A 10,645-nucleotide genomic window follows, 5' to 3' on the forward strand; every position below is an offset into this window, starting at 1 on the left:
GGTTTGTGACTGGTCTTGCATTTCATAACTTGCATTTCTCTCTTACACTTAAATGTAATTCTTTGAATAGCGAGTTCTAAAATGCCTACCCTGTCCTGGCTGGGGTCATTATACCTGTGGTAATTGCTGCTCCTGCAGGTGGCTGGCATGTCCCTGCAGCCCCTGAGAGAGGCAGAGCAGAGGGTCTCCACATGTTGACCTGGCCTGCAGACATGGCTCCTGCAGCTCCCAATGACCAGTATTGGGGAACTGTGGCCAGAAGAAGCTGTAGGCTCAGTTCCTGTGGATGAGGGGCAGCACATGGAGCCAGGGTGCCACTGCTGTACATCCCAGCTGCTGTCAGGAGTGGTGCAGGGCCAGGGGAGGAGCAAGCCTGCCTGAACCCCACTGCTCTACCACCTGGAAGCCATCTCAGCTAAATGGTGCCCAGAGCAACGGAAGAGCCTGCTTCCTAAACCCCTGTCCCAGCCCTGAACCACCGCCTGCCCCTAACCTCCTGCCCCAGACATGAATCTCTCTGCACCCAAATTCTTTCCCAGAGCTTGCCCCCTGAAACGCCTCCTGGACCCTAACCCCCACCCTAGGTTAAGGCCAGAACCCCTCCCAAACTCCTTAGCCCAAGAACAGAGCCTGCTCCCCAAACCCCTAGCCCAGCCTGGTGTAAGTGAGTTAGGATGGAGGAAGAAGGGCAATAAACTGAGGCCTTGGAGAAGGGATGGAGCAGGGGCAGGGCCTCAGAGAAGAGGCAGGAAGGAAGCCGGGCAAGAGGATTTGGGTTTGAGGTAAATCTTACATTGCACTTAAATTGAAAAAGTGATCTGGTGATTAAAAAGGTTGGGGACCACTGGTCTACACCATCCCTGGTCGATGTCTATCCAACCTGCTCTTACATAGGAATGCTTGTGCCCCCAGCTCTTGGAAGTGGATCGCTGTTCCACATGAGTAAGTTTTCCTGTTTGTCAGAAACGAAGTGTGTGGCCAGCTATAAAGGTAGAGCCTACGGTGACTTCATCCATGTTGCTTAAACCCTGGGGGAGGGAGGAAGGAGAAAGCCTTGGGGCTAGGGGGAGAGGTGGGGTTGTGAGGAGATTCTGGCACTCCTGTGTCCCATTGGGGGCCCACAAATACGTTTGGGCCTACAAAAATTAATCTGGCCCCAGCTATAATGTAATGATAGAATAACCACCAGTGTGGGGGGCATCTGCCCTGTTTCTCAGCAGTTTGGCCTGTCTCTGGCATTCTCAGCTGTGATCCACTGAGTCTCGGTGACAGTAGGATTCTCTGGGATTTACTTGTGGAAGGAGGAGATGGGGCGCAGGGGGATTCACCAGCTTTTCCATGGGGTAGGAGTCACCACAGCTTCTGTGGGGCAGGAACAGATAGGAGGGGCAGAGGGGATTCTACTGTAGCTCCATGGGGCAGGGGAAGGTCTGGGGAGGGCAACTCACCAGGGTTTCCATGGGGCAGGAGCTGGTGGTGCTGTCACTCACCCACAGATGCTCACACCGGATTCCCAGTGATGGATTCTCAGCTCCCAACCCCTCTCTTTATAGCCCCAGTCCCCACCCTCCCTTATGGAGATATGGAGTGAGGGGTGGAGTCAATTCCTCCTGTCCCTGTGCCCAGGAGAGGTGGTGTCACGTACCACTTGGCTCCTTCAGTCAATATTGACTTTTAAGAAGTGGGTCTCAAACTTTTGGGCCTGCGGATCACCTGGCTCCATGCAAACCTTTCTGCAGACCTCCAGCTGCTAATGGAAACTCACTGTTAATTATATAATTACGCCCGAGCCATTTTGCTAGTGCTGCAGCTCAGGAGAATGGTTTAATTTAACCAGTAAGAAAGGAAATATTAATCAAAATGATAAACCAGACTATGGGCTTTCATTCTCTTTGTTTACCAAACTTCATTTTAAATAAAGTAAAATACTATGTCCAAGACACAATTTTGAAACACATCGTATTTATTTATGGCAGGAGTGGGGAACTGTTTTTGTATCTGGGGCCACTGACCCACAGAGAAATCATTTGGGGATCACACAAGTGAGAAGCCCCCAACCCTCACTGACATGGCCCCCAACTGAGACACCTCACTCCTCTACGCTCCAGTCCCATGGGGAGGGGGAGCTGAGGTTCAAGAGTCCCCATAGGCCAGATTTTGTAGACCCCCCCCAAGGAGCCAAAAATGAGGGGTTCAGCGTGCAAGACAAGGCAAGTGGGGTAGGAATTGGGGTGCAGGAGATAGTGATCCGGGGACCGCAGTTTGAGAACCACTACTTTAAAGGCAACTCCATGGCTGAGGGAGGTGGGTGGAGATGAAAGCAGCAGGGATTCCCTTCTCCCCTCAGGGCGGCAGAGATGGCCCAGCACTATCTCCAGCTCCAGGCCATAGCTGCTGGAGTGGAGCTGGCAAAGGCCTCCCCCAAGGCAGTGGGTTGAGAGGCAGATCCTGCTAGAACACAGAGCTCAGGCTCTCAGCGGACATGGGCTAAGTGTGTCGGTCACACTCTGGGGAGAACCCCAGCCTGGGAGCGATGGCCTCAGGGAAGCTGATTCCAAGTGGCTCGTAAGAAGCTCGCGCCGGCTCACTGCCGGGTTCGTGGGCTGACAGACGTGGGCCTGGGCTCTGACTGGTTAGAGCACCGGGGAGAAGCGTCCTGGCTCAGCGCTGGCAGGGGTGCCCGTACACTGACTCCTCTGTGGGGCACACAGGGGCCAGCCCCTCCTCTTTTGGGATGGACCCTGCCTGAGGACAGGGTGTGGGGGTGTAGGGGAGCGTTCTCCCAGCAGCCAGATCATGTGGGTCGCCATGGACTGGGAAGGAAGGGAAATAAGAATAAAAAAATGGCCAGACACTGGGTCAGACCAAAGGTCCATCCAGCCCAGTGTCCTGTCTGCTGACAGTGGCCAACGCCAGGTGGCCCAGAGGGAGGGGACACAACAGGGAATCTCCAAGTGACGGGATGTTACAGCTCCAGAGGGCGGGTGCTACGCCCCAGCTTTGGGACAGCCCCTTAGAGGAGCCTCACCCGTCACCCCTGTTCTTTGGGTCAAGGAGGGGTATTTCTGCTCAGCTCCCCTGCTGAGAATTGGAGGGAGAAGACCCTCCTCCTTCCTCTGGATGGCTGATTCCTTGGGTAACGTGCTGCCCATTCTTTCTTTGGGGCTGAGCATTGAGATGTGGTTGCTTTGGGCAGGTTCCTGAATGAACTTTTCCATTGTGGCCCTGCCAATAAGGCAACCCCCACCCCTCCAGCCCTGCGCTGCCCTTGAGAGCAGATCTAACCCTATTGCCCCCGTGGGCAGCAATGCAGTACACAGCGGGAAACTGTATTCATAGCAATAGTACAGAAAATCCCCACCCTGTCATGCAGGGTGACTGGCTGGGGCAGGGCAGTGGGGTGGGGTGTGCAGGACCCTGGATGGTCATAGTCTAGTCATGGATGTGCTGCTAATGGGTCGACAACCTGGGCTGTTCTCCCCTCTCCCAGGCCCAGGTGCCCTCAGCAGATGTTCTTAGTGTCCAGTGTGTTATTTGGGGTCAGGGCTTGTTCCCCAAACCATGCCCCATCCAGGGCTCCCCAGAAAGTGCCGTGTTGCAGGCCCCCTCTGCACACTTGAGCCAGTGACTGCCCAAACAGGTGACAGTGGAGGTGTCATTGTGGTACCACAAGCACTGGGAAGAGGATGTTGGGAGCCCTAAGGGGAAGGTACCTTCTGCCTTGGTTCGGGAAATAGGTGAGTGGCATGAAGAGGGAGGGGAGGGCACCAGTCCAGGGTCCCAAAGCTGGTCATCCCCAAAATGGTCTGATCCCCAGCCTGGTGCTCCATCCACCAGACCATACCACATTTCCTAGAAGGTGGGGGAGTCTAGACCATCGTTTCCCTGCCAGGGAGTCGCCCAGGTAAGCCTGAGCCCAACCTCCCCATCCCAGTTTGAGCCCCCCCAGCTCTGAGCATCTACCTGTACCCCAAAGCCTCCTCCTTGGCTCTACCCCAAAGCCCACAGCCTGTACCCCTGCTGCACCCCAATCCTAAGTCCCTCCCCAACTTGGAGCCTCCTCTTATACCCCAAACCCCTCATCCCCACCCCAGCCCTGTGCCCCCAGCCAGAGCCCATGCACCCTAGCCCTCTGCCCCGGGCTTCAGCCTCCTACCACACTCAGAACCCCTTGGCCCCAACCCTGGTCTAGACCAGCCCATGAGACACCCTTCCTCCTCCCCAGCTCCTGCTCTCCCATGCTGCCTCCTGTGCGGCTTTCTCCTCTGGCTGTGGGGTCCGGGATCTCCCACATTCCAGGAGCCGGTTGTTCACACCCATGATGCCCAACCCCAGTGGGGACAGATCTGTGGCCCAGGATGGGCAGAGTCAACATGCCGCCACGTGCCACACCCCCGGGGAACATGCAAAGCAGGGTGTGCCCTGGCAGCCCTGGTGTCTCCCTTGTCCTAGTGACACGAATGCAAACAGAGACGACTCAAGCGGGTCGGTGCTGGCTGTGCCCACCGACATGGCATACACTGTGAGGGGCTGTCTGACTCCCAGCAACGGGCCAGGCTCCAGGTTGATGTTACCTGATCAGTGGTGAGCACAGACCGGGGATTCTGCTCCTCTTTATTCCACTGTGCCTGAGCTCTGCTGTCTTCAGGCCATTCAGCTTCCCTGCTGTCACCTCGGTCTCCCCAGCATGGCCCTCTGGCTTGTTTGCCCCCCCCCTCCCAGAGCAGAACTGCCCAAGGAATAGGGGTTTTTGCCTCATGGCCCCACTCAGAAGCCACATGCTCCGGCTTGGCTGGCCTGACATGGAGACACCCTCTCTCCAGAGGAGATGGGCCAGCAGCTCAGAGGTCTTCCAAAGCCAAGGCCATGAGTGCTGGATGGGCAGCTTGCCCCACGCTGGTTCTCACAGAGATGTCAACCTCCCCTCGGCAGGACAGCATCTGGGATTGCCTCTTGGCAGGCTCCTCAAACTGGCGACTAACACTTAACACATCCTGGGGTCAGGAAGCTTGGCCCAGGCCTGGCCCACCTGGTCTCAGGCTGCTTCTAGACTACGAAGAAAAGTCCAAAAAAGCAGATGCATGTGGCATTACTTTTCCAGGATATCTCTGCTATCCCAGGAAAGTGCTGCAGTCTAGATGCAGCTGCAGAGATTCATAATTCACCCCCCTCTTCCCCATTCTCCACTTTGGGGCCCATCTGTCTGCCTGGCAGCTACCCTGGTTTGGTGGGGATTGTGGGGCAGAGCAGGAATTACTCAGCAAAGCCCTTGCAATTTCCCCAGGTGTTTCCTGGGCGAGGGCAAATTCCCTGTTGTCCTTGGACAGCTCCTACAGTCAGATAGTGTTCTCCAGAATCCAGGCTGCTCTGTAAACATCACACTGACAGTGTTAGTCTTTGCGCCACCCTCCTTGTGCAGGGGGCATGCCCATCAATACAACCTCTCTGCCTTCTTGGACCAGTTCCACAACCAGATAGAGTTCCCCAGAACTCAGGCTGGGCTTGGTTACACAATAACCAAATGGAGGGGAGTTGATTTAGAGCAGCTGTTTGAAAACTTTTTTTCTCCTGAGTCAGTCGAAGAAAATAATTGATGCCCACGACCCAACATAATTTGGCTAGAGTGTGGGCTCCGGGGTGGGGCCGAGGACGAGAGTTTTGAGATGTAGGAGAGGGATCCAGCTTTTGGAAGGGGCTGGGGCAGGAGGGGCTTACTTCGAGCGTCTCCAGGTCAGCAGTGCAGCAGGGGGGCTGCCTTTCCTGGCACTGCAGAGCAGGCTGCCCACAGAAGCAGGTTCCCAGCCCATGGGAGTGGAGAGCTAGTGCTTAGGGCAGGGGCAGTGCACAGAGCCCTGTGCGCTCTCCTCCCTGGCCCTGAGGAGCCGGCCCTGCTGCTGTCTGTTTCTGGGGCACGGCACTGTCTGCGGTGCCAGGACAAGCAGGGAGCTGCCTTAGCCCCTGCACTGCTCCCCTGATCCCGCTGCAGCAATGAGCCCCAGCACCCGACATTCCACGGCCCAGTGCTGGGCTGCGACCTGTAGTTGAAAACCGCCGATTTAAAGCACTTGGGGATCTGGGCCCATCTACTCAGTGCCTCTCCATTCCCTGCTCCAGCGGCATGAGAAGCAAACACAGACGCAGGCTGCCGGGCCCCTGGCTCTGTCACTCCATGCCTCTCGGGTGATGCGATAAAGAGTTGAGCTGGGAGCCTGTGGTACAGGCAGCTGGTGTCAGTCTGTGTCAGCAGATACCTGGCTTCTCCTCCACCATCCCTTTGCCCCAGGCAAGCGCCCCCTCCACACCCTGCTAACTTTAAGGGAAAGCCTAACAGCGTATGACAGACAAGCAGCCCCTTTGGGGCACTCACCAGATGCTGTGAGGGTACTCGGCCAATGGAGCCTGATGACTGAACAGCCGAGACACAGGGCTCCCCCAGGCACACTCTTGGGGTGCAGACTCTCTGCCTAGCATCTGCCCTGGCAGTGGAGATGTAATCCACACAGCAAGGGTGTGTCTAAACTGCACCCCTCTGCCGACAGAGGGATGTAGATTAGGCACATCGCTATTGCAAACGAAGTGGGGATTTAAATATCCTGCACTTCATTTGAATAGAAATGGCCGCCGCTTTTTGCCGACGTGGCACTTTGCTGGCAAAAAGCGGCAGTCTAGACGGGGATTGGTCAACAAGGAAAGCCTTTTCCGACTGATCCTGTAAACCTCCTTGCACGAGGCAGAAGAGATCGGTTGGAAAAGGCTTTCCTTGTCAACTGATCCCCGTCTAGACTGCCTCTTTTTGCCAGCAAAGTGCCGTCTTGGCAAAAAGCGGTGGCCATTTCTATTCAAATGAAGTGCAGGATATTGAAATCCCTGCTTCATTTGCAATAGCGATGTGCCTAATCTACATCCCTCTGTCGGCAGAGGAGTGTAGTTTAGACACACCCCTAGGCTATGTCTACATTTGCAAGATTTTGTGCAAATACTCTTTTTTAACGCAAGAGTTTTTGCGTTAGAGTATTTGCGCAAGAGAGCTTCTACACTGTCATGTGCTTTTGCGCAAGAGATGTGCTTTTGCAAAAAAGCATTCATGCCAGTGAAGACGCTTTCTTGCACAAGAAAGCTCTGATGGCCATTTTAACCTTTGGGCTTTCTTGTGCAAGAAATTCATGTTGCCTGTCTACACTGGTCTCTTGCACAAGAACACTTGCATAAGAGGGCTGATTCCTGAGCGGGAGTGTCATACTTCTTGCGCAAGAAGCACTGATTTCTTACATTAGAGCGTCAGTATTCTTGCATAAGAACTCACGGCCAGTGTAGACAGGCAGCAAGTTTTTGCGCAAAAATGGCCGCTTTTGTGCAAAATCTTGCCAATGTAGAGTGGCTCACTGTCCCATGCAGTGGCACTAAGATCACTTACAGCAACAGGTAAGAGCAAGGGAGCTCCACAGCCCCTATTCAGAACAATATGGCTTTATAGCTCAAGCTGTAGAGGCTCCTAAAGTCCCAGGTTCAAATCTGCCTGGTAGTGATTACATAGACATACAGCATCCTACAACTAGGGGAAAGCCCTCAGACTCTCCTATAGCTTAAACACCCTTCTAGAGGAGCTTCACCCAAAGGTGGGAGCCCTGAGGGGTCCCTTGTCACTCACTCACTTGGGCGGTGCAACCCAGATGTCTGACACAGACCTACCCAGTCCTCCAAACCCAATACACATCTCCTAGCCTGTTTCCTCTTCACTGGAGCCACCCTATGTCTTTCTGCTGCCATGCATGGCTTGTGATGTGACACATAGGGCCTTCTCTAGCTGCGAGGGCCTCTGCGTGGCCTTCTCTGGCTTGACATGAGGTCTGGCTAAGAAGCAGGGCCCTGTTAAGTCTGGTGCTAGCAAGCATGCAGGTGAGCCTCAGGCTGAAGCAAGTATGTGGCAATATAACCTTTTGCCCTCAGTCATGGGGTAAAGGCTTTACCGTAAACTGCATAAAGTGTTGAAACTGCTGTTTATGCCCTTGGTCACTGAGCAAGGTCTACTGAGTTGCTTAAATCATTCAAGTGTATATCATTAAAAACAAGTGTCATCCAAATGTCCAGAATTATGATGACGTGGCTTATAGGAATAAGGGGCGACACAATGGGCACACCCTGTATTTTACGAAAGTGCTAACCGCCAAAGTGGTAAACAACTTAGGATAATGGCGTAAATTAAAGATTGAACAAACAATGTTAATTACAGTGAGTAGCGTATCTAAGGGTAGGTCTACACTGCAAAGTTAATTCAAAATAACAGCTGTTAGTTCAAATTAACTTTAATAGCGTCTATACACGCAAACCGCTATTTCGAAATTAATTCGAAATAGCGGAGCGCTTAATTCGAATTTGGGTAAACTTCATTCTACAAGGAATAACGCCAAATTTGAAATAGCTATTTTGAAATAAGTGCCGTGTAGACACCTCATTCGAAATAGGGGGCCTCCAACCCTTCCTAGGGAGCCCTGGTGGCCACTCTAGGCACAACCTGGAAAACTTACTCTCCTCTCCCCTAGCCCCGGAGCCATTAAAAGGGGTAAACCCTGGCCACAGTGCCTGTGCCAGCTCCAACCCTGACAGCCCAGAGCCTGCAGTGGCAACTGGGGCCCCGATCCAGTGATCCCAAAACATGAGCCAGCAAGCCACTGGCAGCCAGCCATCCACCACTTCCCAGGAGCAGTCTGCCAGCTCCCAGGAGCCTGACAGGGGCTGGAGGAGGTGGGCACCTTCCTGGTCCAGGGTGGAGATCATGGACCTTATTCAGGTTTGGGGGGATGCCCCCAATGTCCATGATCTCTACACTAGATGGAGGAATGTGGCTGTCTATGGCAGCTGCCAGCCTGGCCACCAGTGGGAAGCACGAGGCCTCTGCTCCAGCCGTGCCCTCAGGTGAGGTTGAAGGTGGGATGTGGAAAAGCTGTGGGGTGTGATGGTGGGTATAAGAGGCCGGGGAGGCTCCTCCCCAAACAGGCAGCCCACCACCTCTGGATCACGGCAATGCTGGCCCTGCCTGTGCTTCACTTGTCCTCTCCCCCCAAGGCTCCATCCTTGCTCTACCCATCCCTGCTCTGCTCACAGGGCCTTGCGGGGGAAGAGACACGAGGGGTGGGCAGGCGGACATAGGAAAGGGGGCAAAGTGGTGCAAGAGCCAGGAGGGGAGGCCTCAGGAGAAGAGTTGTGATGGGAGGGTTTTGGGGAAGAGACGCAAGCATGGGCAATGGGCTCTCAAGAGAAGAGGCATGAGAGGTAGGCGGGGGCTCTCTCGGGAGTGGGCCAAGCAGGGCTGGGGCTACACTGTGGGAGGGGCTTTGTCTGGGGGGAGGTGGCCAAGCAGGGCTTCCCTTTCCATGCCACAGACTACCACGCTGAGCCGACAAACAGCTGAGCGGCACAGCGCAGCAGCCATTTAAATTTAAATGAAGCGGCGATTATTTAAATCACCGCTTCCTTTTCCTATGCTGGGTAGCCTAATACGTCGTCAGAGGCATGTAGTCTAGATGTACCCTCAGAGAGAATACCAACCACAGGTCTGCACAGGCGTCCCCACCGGCTTAGCGTCCACCAGCCCCCATGCTCCACACCAAGCCCCAGTCTGTCTGTCCTGCCCCTACACCCACTTTGCCCCTGCTCTGCATGCCAGCTCCTTTGGGGTCTGCTGCACTGGCTGTGGGGTACCAGGGCACTGCCTGGTGGGGAAGAACACAAGGCAAGAGAGAAAGAACATGCAGAAGTGACCTCTGAACAGGTGGGGAGCCAGAATCAGTGTAACTAAGCAAGCGGGGGAACCAGAATAAAAGAAAGAAAGAAAGAAAGAAAGAAAGAAAGAAAGAAAGAAAGAAAGAAAGAAAGAAAGAAAGAAAGAAAGAAAGAAAGAACGAAAGAAAGAAAGAACGAAAGAAAGAAAGAAAGACTCCTCCGTGGGAATCCAAATAGCCCAGTGCCCCAAGGGAAATGCCTTGAGAGTACAAAGCAGAGCAGTTTTGCAGAGCAATTGATGCAGAGGGGATTTGTCCTGGGATGGAGGCTGAGCACTTTTCACCCTTAGGCTTGAGTCAGCTCTGCAGAGCAGCTGGACAGATTCCATGAGGGTTAAGGGATGTTTCGAATGAGCTTGTTATTTCAACATTTGCACTGTGTAGACATGCCAAATTTCAAAATAAGCAATGTCAAAATAGCTTTGAAATAAGACCCACAATTTGCATAGTGCAAATTGAATATCTTATTTCGAGTTTAGAGTGCTGCGTAGATGCACCCACCGATATCCAGGTGGGACTAAGATCAGGGCACTTGGAAACTGCTTGTTATAAGCAATGACCAAAAACCAACAGGGTGAAAAAGGGCAAATATTATTTAGCAATTATTTTTAATCATTGTTTCACATGTTTCTGTGAAAACATTTCCCATTTTGTCCCCATCCTCCCTCCCCTTTGGTGGCCGGGTGCTGTTTGTAACTCAGGCAATGCTGTCCACAAAGGGCCTGATCCAAAGCTCCTTGGGGTCAATGGAAAGAACCCACTAACATCACTGGCCTTGGGATCAAGCCCCCATATAAGGGAGTCGGCTCTCTTATGATAGAGAAATGGCCCCAGAGCTTTTACCTGGAGTGACCCCAGCCCAGCCC

Source organism: Pelodiscus sinensis, unplaced genomic scaffold (assembly GCF_049634645.1).
Source record: "Pelodiscus sinensis isolate JC-2024 unplaced genomic scaffold, ASM4963464v1 ctg34, whole genome shotgun sequence".
NCBI classification, from domain to species: Eukaryota; Metazoa; Chordata; order Testudines; family Trionychidae; genus Pelodiscus; species Pelodiscus sinensis.